Source organism: Schistocerca gregaria, chromosome 8 (assembly GCF_023897955.1).
Source record: "Schistocerca gregaria isolate iqSchGreg1 chromosome 8, iqSchGreg1.2, whole genome shotgun sequence".
Lineage (NCBI taxonomy): Eukaryota > Metazoa > Arthropoda > Insecta > Orthoptera > Acrididae > Schistocerca > Schistocerca gregaria.
In genome coordinates, this window is record NC_064927.1 from 54,689,621 (window position 1) to 54,709,090 (window position 19,470).

Sequence of the window (19,470 nt, forward strand, 5' to 3'; positions counted from 1 at the left end):
GCTATTTAGGAAGTAAAATAGGAAGTAAAATAACTGATGATGGTCGAAGTAGAGTGGATATAAAATGTAGACTGGCAATGGCAAGGAAAGCGTTTCGGAAGAAGAGAAATTTGTTAACATCGAATATAGATTTATGTATCAGGTAGTCGTTTCTGAAAGTATTTGTTTGGAGTGTAGCCATGTATGGAAGTGAAACATGGACGATAACTAGTTTGGACGAAAACAGAATAGAAGCTTTCGAAATGTGGTGCTACAGAAGAATGCCGAAGATAAGGTGGATAGATCACGTAACTAATGAGGAGGTATTGAATAGGATTGGGGAGAAGAGAAGTTTGTGGCACAACTTGACTAGAAGAAGGGATCGGTTGGTAGAACATGTTTTGAGGCATCAAGGGATCTCAAATTTAGCATTGGAGGGCAGCGTGGAGGGTAAAAATCGTCGAGGGAGACCAAGAGATGAATACACTAAGCAGATTCAGAAGGATGTAGGTGGCAGTAGGTATTGGGAGATGAAGAAGCTTGCACAGGATAGAGTAGCATGGAGAGCTGCATCAAACCAGTCTCAGGACAACAACAACAACAACAACAACAACAACAGATGACTAAAAATTCGACATGTGTTCATGCCCATATGGAGATGCTTATTTGCCGTTCACTTTCACTATTATAGTTTATACTTCCTCACCACATCTTGTAACTATAATTGGTGTATAATACTGCGTAGGTTATACTTTGGGCGAAGATGGTCACGCATTGTGTGCCTTCAGCTGTTCGTTGTGTATACTTGCATTAATACCTATAATCGGAACCCCCATCGATTTTCATAATTTTCGTTACAATATATTTTCACAAGGTTCTTTTACGAGTTCTTCAACACAAGCCAATTATATCCGACGTCTAACCTCGCATGGTTCTTGAAGCTCGTAATTACACACATTTCGTACAGTTAAAGCAACGCGTTCTGCAAGCGTAAGGGGTAATTTCTTCACGGTACGAGTACAAGTGTAACGGGTGAGAAGTACAGAATAGTATTTGTCACGCGTAGAGTTGCGTTCTACCAGCACTGCAGGTCGATAGTTTTGGTACGCTACATAAGAGACGTAGGAAATGGTAGGATAACCGGTAGTATTGGTAGTGCTGGTAGGAAAAGACACATAAACGAATGTGCATGAGAGCAACTGGCAGCCGACGACTTCTCTCTGCTCTTTGTTTGTTTGTTTGTTTGGATGTTTGTTTTGCACGTAATTATAACCACAGTGTTGTTTGGATGTTTGTTTTGCACTTCATTATAACCACAGTGTTAGTGCACTGTGAATCTCATATTGTCACAGGAAATAAATTACATTTCTTAAGTAATAATTTGTTGATCGCGTAATTTCCGTGACTTCATGTAACCACAGCAATTACTTTTGATACAAGTACAACCTACATGCACAAATATAAGAAAATATATAGTTATTGCAGTTATTTTGTGCTCAACAGAACATTCTCCATCATGATTAAAGGCAAGAGTTTGCTGTTACTATTAATAAACGCCAAAGTTGTTTACGAATAATAGACAATTATTTTAGATAAATTCGAAGAAGTATTGAAGCAATGTTTGATATATTTTATTGTATTTTTTAATTTTACCTTTTTGTTGAAGAAATTGCGTTTTGTAGCGCTGTATGATAAATCTGTATTGCTTTCTTTATTTTTACTACAACATATCTTTTTCTCAAATCAGTATCAACAATTTCCAAATAGAACCTAAATTAAACATTGACCATTTCAATTTTGCCATAAATTCTGTTTATTCTTAAGAGACAGGAGGATAACTAGGTAGAACAAAACTGTTTAGTAGGTTACCTGGCGCTATATATACCCTCACTGAGATTGTAGGTGGTTCATCGGTTCCGGTTTTTAGAGGAATATAGTAAGACACTGATAGCATACGTAAAGAAAGCGATCGTTATGAGGTAACACCAGGTAGGTACGCAAACACCTGCTGTATAGGTAGCGTGGGTACCACTTTAATTGACCAAAGCTACTAGGAAAAGTACCGTAGTCTGTGAGTGCTTATAGTATAGTATACCCTGTGGTAGCATATGGTAGTTGTACAGCTCTATTTACGCATAATGACCGTGTCCAAATCGAAAGGTCTCAGTTTCATGACATAGGTCACAGTCAGTAATTCACATTAAAGCCATATGTTTTATCAAGAGAGAAGCTCAGTGCATTTTGATGACGCTTCGATCAAATCCAATTAGGCTTTAACTTACACACTTTCCCATAAATTCAAGTTTCAAGTTCGAGATTGACACTTTCTATTATGGCAATTGAAAGAGAGAGAGAGAGAGAGAGAGATAATAGCGAGAGGCATTTAAAAGTATAGGATAAATTCTTTCCCTCGAAAATTTCCTCCCTTCTTCCTCCTCTGTTTTGCCACAGACGAAGTGTCACAGATCTCATTTGTACTAAGACTGTAGTACACACGAGGTGCCTAGTTGCTTCCACCACCCTGACTGGAATTCGTAAGTTCTGAGTAATGTCCGGCAACCTGCGGTCTTCCATCGTCTCCTGCGCAGAAAACAGAACATAGGTAGCCAATCTGTTATTCTGAGGCTGCAATAAACTGTTAACGAAGAATTGGCATTATATAAATAATTAATTTTTAAACAGGGCTCCATTCTCTTTTTAGTTGCGTAATATGAGAAATCTCACAGTTGTAGACCATTTTATGAATTACAAAAGCTTACAGTCTTCACTCTTTCACAGAGAATAAACAAAATAATTAACTGCATGTGTGCCTATTTACTATCAAACTAGCTCTCAATTATGTGTCCAAAAACCAGAGATCGCTACTTAAGTCTTAACATTTCGGTTCTCCGAGGCTGCCGATTGCACTATCTTACATTTACAAACCAGTGGTTGGTAAGTAAGACTTAACTGATACCGACCATGGCAGACGCCGGTTCTCAGAGACTGCCAATAGAGCTCTGATGGGACAGCCGAACCACCTCGCCCGCCGTTCAAGCTAGGCGCCACCCGAAGATCTCCGGTCCTTCATCTGTCTTTTCGTTTAGAATATTTTTATTATTCTGCTGGTAATTAACGCTTTCGAAATAACGGAGTGGTAGGCTGCTGTTGAGATATTGTCGCAGAAGAAGCTGAGTAGCCCCGAGGTCTTGTGTTTATGATATTAAACTTGCATGGAGGCTCGTGAGTTTAAAGCTCATCTGGACTGTACAGTTTTAATTTCTATATTCGGTTCGAGTACATTCCAGAAGTATCCACAAATGTCAAGCATCACTGTACTGGAATATTCTGTAACTGTATATATACTGTATGTGTTCTGGCCGGAGGCAGTTTGCTCCGTGCTCTTCTATGTTCAAGTGCTGAATAAACCGTCGTCAAGTGAAGTTAGTGTTCGTCAGTCATCTAATTACACCTTCTTCTACGTGTCATTATTCTGGTGGAGGCGTTGGGTATTGGAACTTGAGATAGCGCAAATTATCGGCGACACTGTGGCTCCCATCAGGCCACGGCAGAGCCGCCGTTTACGTGGCGAGAAACCCGAGTTCGAGCCATATTCAACATATATATCGGAGACAGAAAAAGGAAGAGGACGTTACGATGACACCACATGCGACATCCTTCCGGGTTCTCTGGCAACGATGGCCAAGATCCAAACAAGTGGTTGAAGGTATATGAGCGTACAGCCAAATTTAACAAATGGGATGACACCGTGTATTCGGCTGACGTATATTTCTACTTGGAGGCCACTGCCAAGCAATGGTATGAGAACAACGAGGAGAAGTTCGCAAGCTTTGAACTATTCCAGGCAGAACTGCGCTAGTATTTCGGCGACACACAACGACAGAAGTGCAAGGCGGAACATAAATTAAAGTGCAGGGCTCAGCCTCCAGGAGAAACTACAGCTTCCTAAATTCAAGACGTCTTGGAGCTGTGTAAAATTGTGGATCCTAGAATGAAGGAGGAAGATAAGGCTGCACATCTCATGAAGGATGTTGCTGAGGACATGTATCAAGCCCTACTCCTGAAGGAGGTTACCACAGCAGACGACTTCATAAAATAGTGCCAGTATATCGAGACAATGCGTCCAAAAAGTACTACACGCAAGAAGTTTGAACGGCTTCCAAACGTCGTATCGACGTCCGTGATGGAGGAAGCAACTGATTTCACAAATGTCCTTCGTCAGATAATGAGAGAGGAAGTTAAGAAGGCACTTGGATTGCATAGCGAGCAAAAAACCGAGCTGCTTCAAGAGGTCATAAGGGAGGAAGTGGAACAGACATTCAATCCAATCTCTCGCCCTTCATTTCCATTTAAAACGGTGAAAAGAGACCCAGGCGGAGTTACTTTCCCACAATAACGCATGACGAACCTGTTTGAGCACCAAGGAAGATTGATGTCTGGATGACCCAGGATAACCAATCAGTATGTTTCCGCTACGGACGACCGGGACATGTGATGCGCTATTGTCGAGAAAGGCGGCGGATATTTGATGACGCCCGCGCCAGAAGACAGCAAACCGATGTAAGCCGACGCCATCTCCGGGACGATGAAGATGAACAAGAAGATGTGGGTTCAGGACGACGTAGGTCTCCATCGCCGCAAGCTAGCCTCTGGAGAGGACGCTCCGCAACAGCCGACCAAGATCTCATCGCCGTTTAAAAGCTACAGCCAATTACCTAGCCGCCGCAACTTGGAAAGCTAAAGGGTGCGACCTTCCTTGGAGGTCAGACTGCCACGGAGAAAAATCCTCCGCCCCTCCGAAGTCGATCACTACGTCGATATCCTCATGGATGGCTGACCAGCCCAAGCTCTTGTGGGCTCTGGAGCATCATATTGTCACCGTTGCCAGTTGAAGGAACCCGTATTCGTCGACAGCAAAACATCTCTGCTGAAGGTGGCTAATGGGAAATATGTAAAACCTACACGAAGATGTGCCATTCGCGTGGGTATAAGTGGCCATACACAGCCCTTAGAATTCATCGTCTTACAAGCGTGTAGTCATAACGTCATACTCGGATGGGACTTTTTGAAAGCTTCTCAGGCTGTTTTAGATTTTGGTCGCTCGAAGATTATGCTAGACGAGATGAGATACTGTGGACAGGAAGATGCGCATCCGAGTGTGGGGAGACTATGTGTGCTGGATGAAATGATCATTCCTGAAGCCAGGGCTAGAAAGGTAACTGTCACGTGTCATGCCACGCATCAACCCATGGATCTTGTATCGGAATGTAAGAGAAGCATACCACTGAAGAATAAATTGACCCTCCCAGCCTCTTTCGTCTCGTTTAAGAACGGATTCGGTGAACTGTCGATAGTTAACTGTGGCCGAGAACCGCAGATCCTTCCACGACGCATGCCCGTAGCAAACGCTGGATCGTTAATTGAGAACAGCTGAGAGTCATAAAACCTTCCATGCCGAGACTACAGGCGAAATTAGTGCTACCACTATAAGACAAGATCTTCTAGCTCGACTATCACCAGATCTCACTAAGGAACAACAGAAGAAGCTACTTTCCATTCTTAAAGTCCTCTGAATGCACAGGTGAAGAGCAGTTAGACAAACCGACGGTGAAGCACCGGACTAGCACTGGAGACCATTAACCAATAAGCTAGAGAGCATACCGTGTGTCAGCAACGGAACGTCGAATAATTCGTGACGAGGTAGAGAAAATGATGAAGAATGGTATCATTCAGTCTTCGCAGAGCCCATGCTCGTTACCATTGGTTCTCGTCAGGAAGAAGGATGGCAGTTGGCGCTTTTGTGTTGATTACAGGAAGTTTAATAAGGTAACTAAAAAGGACGTTTACCCTTTTCCATGAATTGACAATACACTAGATTGTCTGAAGGGGACTAAGTTTTTCTCAACCATGGACATGTACTCTGGATAGTGATAAATGGAAGTAGATGAGGCTGACCATGAGAAAACTGCATTCATCACCCCAGAGGGCCTGTGTGAGTTTAAGGTAATGCCGTTTGATTTGTGTAATGCACCAGCAACTTTTGAACGGATAATGGATAACCTTTCACGTCACCTGAATTGGACGATGTGTCTTTGTTATTTAGATGACATTATAGTGTTCTCACAGACATTTGATGAACATATAAAAAGACTGAGGGCCGTTCTTAAGTGTCTCAAACAAGGCGGACTGAAACTTAATCAAAGAAGTGTGTCTTTTGAGCAAAAGAAATCAAACTACCTGGACACCTTGATTCAAACGGAAGTGTGCCGCCAGACCTAGAAAAGGTGAGGTCTATAACGGAATTTCCTATTCCTAAAAGTATTATAGATGTGAGAAGATTCCTCTTATTATGTTCTTATTATTGTAGTTTTATCAGAGACTTTTGTATCAACTCCAAAAGTTGTTAAAAGCTGATGCTAAATTTATCTGGGGTAGTGCTCAACAAGATTCTTTCAATGTGCTGCGTAAAGCTCTGACGACTGACCCTATACTTGGTCTGTATGATGAGAGGGCACCTACAGAACTACACACAGGTGCCAGTGGGTACGGGATCGGTGTTGTTCTACCGAGCGAGGTGGCGCAGTGGTTACCACACTGGACTCGCATTCGGGAGGACGGCGGTTCAATCCCGTCTCCGGCCATCCCGATTTAGGTTTTCCGTGATTTCCCTAAATCACTTCGGGCAAATTCCGGGATGGTTCCTTTGAAAGGGCACGCCCGATTTCCTTCCCCGTCCTTCCCTAACCCGAGCTTGGGCTCCGTCTCTAATGACCTTGGACGGGACGTTAAACACTAATCTCCTACTCCTCTGTGTTGTTCTGGTGCAAATTTCGGATGGAAAGAAGAAGATTATAGCCTATACTTCTAGGATACTTATAAAAGCTGAGAGAAACTACTCAACTACAGATAGAGAAAGTCTGCCGTGATGAGGGCCATGTGTACATTTCGACAGTATGTCTATGGAAGGTCATTTACAGCTGTTACAGACCATCACTCACTTTGTTGGCTGACAGGTCTTTAGGATCCAACAGGACGAGTCGCCAGGTGGGCATTACATCTTCAAGAGTATGACATTACCATAGTGTACAACAGTGGAAGAAAACACCAAGATGCCGCCGGTCTCTCAAGAAACCATGTGCAAGACCATCAAGACTTTGATGAAGATAGTGACTGTTTCGCTGCACTCCAGGATCTCTGCTGAGCAGAAGAAGAACGTCAAGATATCTCAAATTATGCTTGCCTTAAATCGGTCAGAGGATGTCAAATAACAATTTAAGGTAGTTAGTGGATTACTTTGCAAGAAAAACTTTGATCCGTTTGGAAAGATGTGGCCACCACTGATTCCTAAACACATGCGCTTAGATGTTCTACAGATATTCCATGACACACCTGAGGCCGGACATTTAGTGTTTATTAAGACATACCATAGAATCCGCAAGAGATTTTTCTGGCCAGGTTTACTCAGGAGTGTCTGTCACTGTGTGTCGCACTGTCGAGAGAGCCAGAGGAGAAATCGCACTGTCGAGAGTGCCAGAGGAGAAAGTCTCTCAGATACCACCTGGCCGACTCATACCAATTCCACCAGCCGAAACGCTTTTTAAGCGTGTTGGGCTTGACATCCTCGGACGATTTTCAACGTCTGCTAGTGGCAATAGATCGATTGTTTTCACTGATTATCTGACACGCTATGCCATTATTACAAAAGCCGTGAAAACAGCCGAAGCATCCCAGGTAGCCAAATTCATCGTGGAAGACATTGTATTAAAACACGGTGCCCCAAGGGCGCTAATTACGGATCGAGAGAAAGTTTTTCAATCGAATCTTGTGACAGAGATAAGCCATCGGTAAAACATCACTCATCACATGACGATTGCCTTCCATCCGGAAACTAACGTGCTGGATGTTCACTCCTGTTCGGAAAATTGTTCTCTCTGAGAAGCTCCTCAGGCGCTACTTTGGACTTCGTAAAGTTGTAAGAGAGTTGTCTGATGGTACTTATGAACTTGAAATTTTCGACTCCGCCGCAAGACCTCAAAAGGTCATAGATACGGTCCACGTCCTTCGAATGAAGTCCTATAAGGATCCTGTAACCCAGGGTTAATTCGAAGCTCCAGCGACAGGGAACAAGCGGAAAGGTAACGAAGAACGTAGCGGCAAGGGAAGTTCTAAGAAGATCACCGCCAGGGCGAACATCAGTCATCGGGAGTCGGATTACGCAGGACCGATGACTCGGTTCCGGAATAGGACGACGTAACACCGAGACGCTTTTCTCTTAACGAGCGAGCAACGGCGCAGAAGAAGCTGAGTAGCATCGTGGTGTAGTGGATATGATGCTAAACTGTTGCATGCACGGCCGTGCGTTCAAAAGTCACCTGGACTGTACGATGTTAATTTCTATATTCGGTTCGAGTACATTCTAGAAGTATCCGCAAATCTCAAGCATCATTGTACTGGAATGTTCTGTAGCTGTATATATATATACTGTATGTGTTCTGGCCGGAGGCAGTTCGCTCCGCGCTCTTGTATGTGCAAGTGCTGAATAAACCTTCGTCAAGTGAAGTTAGTGTTCATCATTCATCTAATTACATCTTCTTCTACGTGACAATATGCTTCAATCTAAAATGTAAATAATTCTCTCTTTCGTTTTCCTAATGTTAGTAACTGATCATTTTGACGCTCTATTTCCGAACACAGCAGCCAGTCGTGGAGAAAGACCACAATTTAGGTGGTGTTTCTCACGATGCACGTACGGAATAAACCAACTGTCACCGGTAACTCACACCACATTACGTCGTATTGCCACTGTTGCCTTCTCAATTGCTCTATGAAGAGCTTCTTGTAGCTGAATATAATGTCTGTAAAGCCATAAATATTGCGCATCCACTTCCTTCTTAGATTTCCAAAAATTGGGACATTATCGCAGACAACACTCAATTTCGTAAATAAGCAAATTTTTACTTTTTTGTTAATTTTTCAGTTATCACCTCTCAAGAACCATATAATTCTACAATACTTATAAATATTTATTATTTTATAAAACTTTAATCTGTTTTATATTTTTCATTCTCAGATTATTAATTGATATAATTGTAGACTTACTTGTTTTGTGATTGAAAAAAAAAACTAATTGTTACCCTCAAAAAATTGGTGTATAACCTCATATTCCAGAATTATTAATCTTTGGTTACACTTTCTATACTAATTACTTTATTCCTTTAATAGTAAAGATTTTCAAAATAGCATTAGTCCGCACCTGTACGTTGTTGGTAGCTTTTCGTACTTGCAAGCTATCATTTCTGCGAGAATGCTCTATAGCAGTCCACTGTCTCCCAGCCAAGTTTCAATGACAAAGTTTGATACTGCCATTGAGCTACTAGCAGCATGTTGCCGTCCATTAAACTCGACAAATTATTTCCCATGAAATATTAAATTGCTGTTCCACTGTTATCAGCACGTTCCATCCTTTAGATTAAAAAAAAACATTTGAAGGAAGTACACTGCTGTTCATTTGTGGCTCAATACCGTTCTGTAATGTGACCAACTGTTTATCATCAGAAGTTACACTTTGGCTCACTGATATGTTGGCACCATGCCACTCTGCACTTATTTGTGCTGGAATGCATCACAAAGACTTCCGCTTCACGTGGTTACAAATAAAACAAAAACAACGTCTTTACATTTCACAAATATGTGGAGATTAAGGTAATTACATTCATGTATTTTACTAGAACATACGGTAGCTGCCCACAACCGCAACTCATATTGATGATTCTGTTGTACATTATGCGTTCTTGCATCGTGAAACTCCAGACTTTCCCAACTGGTGTTGAGTTCAACAACTGTCAGTCCATCCTCCCATCCCCAACCCCAGCGTACAGCACCAGTACAGCACCAGTACGATTCCATGTAACAATACAACATGCTATAAATTAGTTTCGTAATTACTTTAAACAAACAAAATTTCATACACTACTACAAAACAAATACATAATATTTAATGCTTTGTTTTGATTTTGACTGTCATAAGCAATTCCACTATTTACATCATACCACGAGAGTTTCCCGGGTTCGCTTCCCGGCGGGGTCAGGGATTTTCTCTGCCTCGTGATGACTGGGTGTTGTGTGCTGTCCTTAGGTTAGTTAGGTTTAAGTAGTTCTAAGTTCTAGAGGACTGATGACCATTGATGTTAAGTCCCATAGTGCTCAGAGCCATTTGAACCATTTGAGTTGTTTATCATGGTTGTTGTTTCGATCAAAGCTGTGTCCACTGCTTACAAACAACTGGGGTGTTGTCCTTCACATTCTCCACATTCTTCAAAACTTGTTGCTTGTTCGCTCCATCTGCTACTACTGGCCCAAGAAGGTAATGACCCACGCCGCTAGCCGGTGTCTCCTGCTACGCTCTTTACACCTTACATACGGAGGCTTACAATAGCGATTCACAGATACATTGAGAGGACCTTTCAGAATCTAACTTCAGACATAATGAACAAACGCTCATTTATCAAATCGTTGCTTCATTCCACAGTATGAAGTATCATTTCTCTTATATTTGAGTGCCATTTTTGCTACAAATCGTACTACTGGAACTATATTCATGTAACGACTGTGTATTTTCTACTGGCTTTAATAGACCAACATTATATGACTCTGTAATATGTAGGGGCTACTTATTCTTAGCTAGGTCTTTGTTCTACATTCCTTTCACATTTAAAGCCAATATGTGTCATTACACTCTGTAGTTTATATTACGTGGCCCTTTGTTTAAAACTCATTTACTACGTTTATGTTTTTTATGAAAGTTCCATGTCAGTGCTGTGTCCTATAACGACAATATATCTACTCCCTTGTATTTCACAAAACAGTTGGCGAAAATCACTTCACCCATAAATAGTGCTTAGTGACCGACCTACACGCCGCCTTTTGAATTTCCTCGCTCACTCTTCATAAATGATTGGCAGACTTTCCTGTAGCCTAATAACCATAATTCTGTTTCATCTGTCTATGAAGATAACTGGCCGACTATTTTATCACCTTATAACTACAACCATCTATTTACCATAAACTTATATGGCAGGACTATTTCTAACCTATCAGTGTATGATAATTCATTACAACGGAAACATCTTCAGTGTTTAAGTTTACACTAAAGAGTAACGATGTGTCTATTTTGATACAATTTGTAAATAATCCCAAGGCAGCATTTAGTTATTTCCATTAATTTTTCACCACAATTACTTCTGTTGTACAGTGTCATATTCTCACTTACCTGGTTTAGCATCGTCCTCTTCTTCTGCACCTGTCAGTTTATTTTTATGCGTAATTTTATCTGTATTACATATAAGAGCATCTTGCTCTCCTATTCTTAAAATATTTTCAAACATAGAGGTTTATTTATCATTGTTGTAAATGTATAAAAATTGTTCCATTACATAGTGATTATTTCTGTAATTCTGTGTGACATTTGGGTAAACTTTGTTAATCACTTTGTGTTTGTTGTGATTTTACAGAAGTTCGCTGGCAATGTGATGCATTGTGTGGATTCATCAGTTACCAATTTCCCCACTCCCAGTATCCAGTAATTGTTTTGTGAAACATTCAGCAGATACGTCATGTTGTAGTTGTACAGACATATTGGTCTTCAGAGTCAGTTTCTATATGTCACCACACCCCTTCCAGTACCTCATTGACTCTCTTTCTGCACTCTTGGAGCCGGTTTATAATATGCCTTCTGTTACGTGCATTAGTATGGTACTGGTGTCTTGTTGGAACTAAATAGTGCGTTCTCTTGCTGATGTTTCTGTCATATCATATTCGTATATTATGGCCTGTCCACAGATACGATTCTGTCAAGTGTCGTTCACCAATGCTATGCAGGTGTTTATTCTGATGGGTTAGTTTTTGTCATAGATTGTCTCTTTGTCGCTTTCAGTGTACGGTAATTTTTACATCTTAACCTTCATAGTGAAGAATATTGAGGACGACATTGGCCTATATAGTTCTGAATGAAAAAAGACGAAGAACTAATAACAGGAAAGGAAAATGAAGTTTGCTGTCGGTTAACTCCAGCACATGGCAATCGTCAATTATCTAAATGAACGTTATTTCCTCCTGGGGCTTAGTGGTCAAAGTATTTTCTCAATCAATGACATTTCATGTAATAATTATTGTAGTGGCATTTCCGTGGCTGAATGAGGCACTTCATTCACAGCTTTTTCGGATTCAGCCATGTAACCTACCCCCATATGATGCTTTTTAGAACAGAACTGGTAGCCTTGTCTCCCACAGATGAATGCAGTTTACCTTTGAACATTTTTTTGCCAGCGGCCTATGACAAAAGTTGGCTGTAAAGTCTATGTTCACTGATATCTTGACGCCACTGTGATACGGACCTTCTAGTATATTACTGCTATTCATTTGTGGTATAGTGACGTTTTCACCATCAGACCCTCTGTTCACAAATACACACATCAAAAATAATTTTGCATCACCCCAGTTCCCAGAACTCCTGAAGACAGACGTCGGCTGTAGATGTTGTATAACAGACACAGTCCATTTGACTGTTCAGAGATATCACTAAACTTGCCCAAAGATGTAAAAAACCATGCATGAGCAGCGCCTATTAGACGGAGGGGGTCCGATAGCCTATCGGTTCTAGAACTTTTCACCAGGAGGGAGGTAAACGGCTTGTGTTGTCTGTAGTTCGGACGAGCCCTGACAGCAACGCCACTATGTTGAATAATGCTTTTCGTGCAGCCACAGGACGCCTTGTTACGACTCAAACTGTGCGCAATACGCTGCATGAGGGCATTCCCGACATCCATGGCGAGGTTCATCTTTGCAACCACGACTCCATGCGGATGGGCCCAACAACATGCCGCTCAAGATTGGCATCACGTTCTCTTCACTGATGAGTATCACATGTGCCTTCAACCAGACAATCGTCGGAGACGTGCCTGGAGGCAACCCGGTCAGGCTGAACGCCGTAGGCACACTGTCCAGCGAGTGCAGCAAGGTGGAGGTTCCCTGCTATTTTGGGGTGGCATTATGTGGGGCAGACGTACACTGCTGGTGGTCAGGGAAGGCGTCGTAACGGCTGTAGACTACGTTAATGCCATCTTCCGACCGATAGTGCAACCACATCGGGAGCATATTGGCGAGGCATTCGTCTTCATGGACGGCAATTGGCGCCCCAATCGTGCACATCTTGTTAATGACTTCCTTCAGGATAACGACATCGCTCGAATAGAGTGGCCAGCTTGTTCTCCAGGCTTGAACCGTATCGAACATGCCTGGGATAGATTGAAAAAGACTGTTTCTAGACGACGTTACCCATCAACCACTCTGAGGGGTCTACGCCGAATCGCCGTTGAAGATTGAGACAATCTGGACCAACAGTGCCTTGATGAACTTGTGGATATGCCACGACGAATACAGGCATGCATCAATGAGAGAGGACGTGTTACTGGGTATTAGAGGTACCGGTGTATACAGCAATCTGGACCACCACCTCCGAAGATTTTGCTATATGGTGGTACAACATGAAATGTGTGGTTTTCATGAGCAATAAAAAGGGCGGAAATGATGTTTGTGTTGATCTCTATTCCCATTTTCTGTACAGATTCCGGTACTCTCGGAACCGAGGTGATGCAAAGCTTTTTTTGATGTTTGTATTTCACCTCTCGCTTTGTTTTATGTGCTGCAAGACCAGTATTAATTCAAGAATGTTTGATTAAATTGTCTATATGTTTTCCAAGTGTTACATCTACATCTACATCCATACTCCGCAAGCCACCTGACGGTGTGTTGCGGAGGGTACCCTGAGTACCTCTATCGGTTCTCCCATCTATTCCAGTCTCGTATTGTACGTGGAAAGAAGGATTGTCGGTATGCTTCTGTGTGGGCTCTAATCTCTCTGGTTTTATCCTCATGGTCTCTTCGCGAGATATACGTAGGAGGGAGCAATATACTGCTTGACTCTTCGGTGAAGGTATGTTCTCGAAACTTTAACAAAAACCCGTACCGAGCTACTGAGCGTCTCTCCTGCAGAGTTTCCACTGGAGTTTATCTATCATCTCCGTAACGCTTTCGCGATTACTAAATGATCCTGTAACGAAGCGCGCTGTTCTCCGTTGGATCTTCTCTATCTCTTCTATCAATCCTATCTGGTGCGGATCCCCCACTGCTGAGCAGTATTCAATTAGTGGGCGAACAAGCGTACTGTACCTACTTTCTTTGTTGTCGGATTGCATTTCCTTAGGATTCTTCCAATGAATCTCAGTCTGGCATCTGCTTTACCGACGATCAACTTTATATGATCATTCCATTTTAAATTACTCCTAATGCGTACTCCCAGATAATTTATGGAATTAACTGCTTCCAGTTGCTGACCTGCTATTTTGTAGCTAAATGATAAGAGACCTATCTTTCTATGTATTTGCATCACATGACACTTGTCTACATTGAGATTCAATTGCCATTCCGTGCACCATGCGTCAATTCGCTGCAGATCCTCCTGCATTTCAGTACAATTTTCCATTGTTGCAACCTCTCGATACACTACAGCATCATCTGATCTTTGTTCCGTAAGATTCTAACCTATTGACCATGAACTTGACTTTTCCTACTTTTTTGGTTATTCTGTCATGTTTTCAGGACTGTCTAATGAGGGCTACCGGTTGCGTAGTTCCATTACTAGAAAAATGACGTAAGTTATAAGCATTAGCGTGATTTGCTGCGTCACTGACGTTATCAGTACCTTTCCCTCTTTCTTGTTCACACCAAATTTCGACGTTATGTTTAATTTCGTTTTGTGTTTTGTCTTGCCTCTCAGGACATACTTTTTGCTCTACTTCTCCTTACCCTTAATCGCACTTATTTTGCCTTTACAAGAAGATTCCACATGTGAAATATTACGACTAAGTATTTCATTGTCATTTTTGGTACTCTGTAAATTACTGCACTGTATTTTATGTTTATCGTTACATGTTATTATAGCTTTACTTCGCTCTAGACTCACATTGCTAATGTCATTAACTGTTTGTCTTAGCCCACTTTGATCCTGCAAATCCTTTCCTATCTGATTTCATGGCCTACAATTTGATTTATTTCTAACTTACAAACTTCAAATTTTTTACACCATTCTTTTACTTCATAATTTGTTTCTTGCAACATCCCTCAATTTTAGCTACAAGATTTGCAACATTTTGTTCCAAAGCATTGAACTTAGGATAGTGATATTCCTGCATTAACTTCTTTTAACCCTTTATCTATTTGCTCTATTTTCTTTTGTACTTTTCTTAATTGCTCATTATTTTTCTTCTTTGCAAAATTAATTTTTGACAAAACATTTTATCCTGATCATTGTGCTGAGTTGACAAACTGCCAGCTGATGCTGTACCACGACTTAATATATGTAACTCATCTCTTCGGTCACAGCCAATGTCGATGTATGAGTGAGTCATTGTCTTCTGGCATCGTTATTCCAGTCAGTCACCTCGTCTTCACTACGTACTTCATATTTACATAACCATTGTTTGCCACTAAATCTATTTTTTCAGTTTCATAATTGTTAATTAACTCTGCATTCCCAGAGAATTCATTCATGGGTACTTCAAAATTCCCAGTGAGGTCATTGGTAATTGAATTTACTACTTCGGATTCATCACCAAAGTTTGAATCCACGTCTTCACTTGAATTATTTTTGACTACATTTGGCATATCATTAAATCTATACATCACCTCCATTTATCTGTATCCGATCCACTAGAAGGTTGCTGAAATCCCTGGGCTAGCAGGACACAGCGGATGAGGTCACATTTGTGGAAAGCGTTCAAAATAAGTTACTGTCAGTTGCACTCAACATATAAACTTTATTTGTTAAAACACACAATCACTCATGAAAGAATCAAAAACTCTCAAGGCTTTCGCGAAAGACCTCCTTTCATTTAATTTAGATCGGCTGAAGGCCACATCGAAAATCCAAGGCACAAGGCCTAAGCAAGGAATTGAGGTACAGGAGCTCTTCTGGAGGTTTCACATCTTTAGAAATTTTTTTTAGCTTCAATATAAATAGGCTGAAAGCCTTAGCTTAAATTTTTCCCATAGAACTCGGCTTAAGGCTACACATTAATCACGAACATTGTTACGGCTTAAGGCCGAGACATAGATTTTCAATGATCAATCTAAATAGGCTGAAAACTCGGCTTAAGGCCGCATATCAACAAAACAATTTAACGGCTTATTGCCTAGGAAGAAGTGCTGTCAATCTGAAAAGGCCTTATCTTAAAATATTACGTGTATAACTCTGCTGAAGGCCTCATACTAAGGAATAACAATCTTATGACTTAAGGGCAAATCAATGACTTTGTAATGTTAATTTAAGATAGATTAAAACTCGGCTGAAAGCCACACAGCATGCAGAAAACAGTTTTACGGGTTAAGGCCTAAAGGGAACAGCTTCTAATTCTAAACTAAAATAGTCTAAAGACTTTAACCTAAACTGCTTCACGTAAAACTCGGCTGAAGACCACATACAAACTAGAAAATATTTCTTATGGCTTAAGACCTAGACAAAATTTTTCAACTTTTGATTTAAAAGACTGAAAACTAGGCTAAAGACCACATACCAACTTGAAACAAATTTACAGCTGAAGGCCTAGACACAAGGAATTTTCAATTTTAATCTATTAAAGCTGAAACGTGGCTGAAGGCCACATACCAACCAAGAAACTTTTTTTTTACGGTTTAAAGCCTAAGAAGTGACTTGCAATTTTAATTAACTAAAACTCGGCTGAAGGCCACACAGTGTACTTGACTAAAAGGAAATTACTGTGTAAAATACAAAGAGCGGAGCTCAGAATTTTCCAAGGCTCGGCTTGGGAAGATTACACGAATGCACGTTTAGGTGAGACAGGCAGCCAGACCGACAACCTTTTAATCGGAAGGGAACCCAACCGAAAGCCAGCCACCGAACCAACCAACAAGATACGTTCTGCTCCACCCAACCGGCAAAACGACAACAAGATGTCTATAGCACAACGTTCTGGATACAGGTGCCCTATCCAGCTAAGTCAGAATAAACACTCAAAACTACAACACACCTCAGCTGTGAAACTACACGCCATGCTGGACAGCATCAACACAACAAGGAAAATATACTGCCGAACAGTTACGTAAAAGCCCACGGCACGTAACCGGAACGTCAACAGCCACAAGGCAGAAGATACCGCTGGTACATTTCATTAATGAAGGAAGGAATTAAATTAAGTTAAAGTTAAAGGGTGCAACTCTAGCCGACTTCAATGCACACATGTTGTTGCTTGTGAGAATCTACCAGAAAGCGACAACGAGGGTGAAACGAAGAGATGTGATAGCAGTTGAGGCTTGATAGTAGGTTAAGTGAGCCCTAAAATTTAGTGTCCAGGATCGGTGGACGATGGACTTCGTAACCGTCGCAAGAAGCGACTCACAACTCCAACTTCCTCACTGCTCTGCCCCAACCGACCGACTGCCACACACAGCACACCCGGAAAATACACTCCTGGAAATGGAAATAAGAACACCGTGAATTCATTGTCCCAGGAAGGGGAAACTTTATTGACACATTCCTGGGGTCAGATACATCACATGATCACACTGACAGAACCACAGGCACATAGACACAGGCAACAGAGCATGCACAATGTCGGCACTAGTACAGTGTATATCCACCTTTCGCAACAATGCAGGCTGCTATTCTCCCATGGAGACGATCGTAGAGATGCTGTATGTAGTCCTGTGGAACGGCTTGCCATGCCATTTCCACCTGGTGCCTCAGTTGGACCAGCGTTCGTGCTGGACGTGCAGACCGCGTGAGACGACGCTTCATCCAGTCCCAAACATGCTCAATGGGGGACAGATCCGGAGCTCTTGCTGGCCAGGGTAGTTGACTTACACCTTCTAGAGCACGTTGGGTGGCACGGGATACATGCGGACGTGCATTGTCCTGTTGGAACAGCAAGTTCCCTTGCCGGTCTAGGAATGGTAGAACGATGGGTTCTATGACGGTTTGGATGTACCGTGCACTATTCAGTGTCCCCTCGACGATCACCAGAGGTGTACGACCAGTGTAGGAGATCGCTCCCCACACCATGATGCCGGGTGTTGGCCCTGTGTGCCTCGGTCGTATGCAGTCCTGATTGTGGCGCTCACCTGCACGGCGCCAAACACGCATACGACCATCCTTGGCACCAAGGCAGAAGCGACTCTCATCGCTGAAGACGACACGTCTCCATTCGTCCCTCCATTCACGCCTGTCGCGACACCACTGGAGGCGGGCTGCACGATGTTGGGGCGTGAGCGGAAGACGGCCTAACGGTGTGCGGGACCGTAGCCTAGCTTCATGGAGACGGTTGCGAATGGTCCTCGCCGATACCCCAGGAGCAACAGTGTCCCTAATTTGCTGGGAAGTGGCGGTGCGGTCCCCTAAGGCACTGCGTAAGAATCCTACGGTCTTGGCGTGCATCCGTGCGTCGCTGCGGTCCGGTCCCAGGTCGACGGGCACGTGCACCTTCCGCCGACCACTGGCGACAACATCGATGTACTGTGGAGACCTCACGCCCCACGTGTTGAGCAATTCGGCGGTACGTCCACCCGGCCTCCCGCATGCCCATTATACGCCCTCACTCAAAGTCCGTCAACTGCACATACGGTTCACGTCCACGCTGTCGCGGCATGCTACCAGTGTTAAAGACTGCGATGGAGCTCCGTATGCCACGGCAAACTGGCTGACACTGACGGCGGCGGTGCACAAATGCTGCGCAGCTAGCGCCATTCGACGGCCAACACCGCGGTTCCTGGTGTGTCCGCTGTGCCGTGCGTGTGATCATTGCTTGTACAGCCCTCTCGCAGTGTCCGTAGCAAGTATGGTGGGTCTGACACACCGGTGTCAATGTGTTCTTTTTTCCATTTCCATGAGTGTATATCCGCCAAACCAAAGATAGTACAGCAGTACTAATATCGATACACTCTACTGCTGCCACTCATGTAGAGAAGACAGCAACGTAATAGTGGTAACCGAAGAAGAAGTAAGACACCACTGGAGTGCAACGAATGATAAAAAACACGGCATGACGCGAGCCAGCCACGGCTCAGTTACTCTTACTTTGAGACTGAACTCCTTGTCTGCTTCCGAAAACATATCTCAGTTCCCTTTTCCCAGACACATTTAAACAAATGTTACTGTGAGTGTAGGACTATGAAAGGGAGATACGGGTACAAATCTCCCTCCTAACCTATGTTATTTTCCACTAATTTATGAACTGACTTCCGGTGACTGATGTGCCTGTTTGCTATATTCAAATTTGTATCTTTATGGAGGTGTAACGCCCGTTTGCAACAGCGTCGTGTAACATGTGGACCTCCAGACGTGCATACCTCCTATTCATTTCACACGTGTACCTCATGTTGTGTGTCTTGCGCTACGTCTTGATAGTTTTGACTCTTGAATTG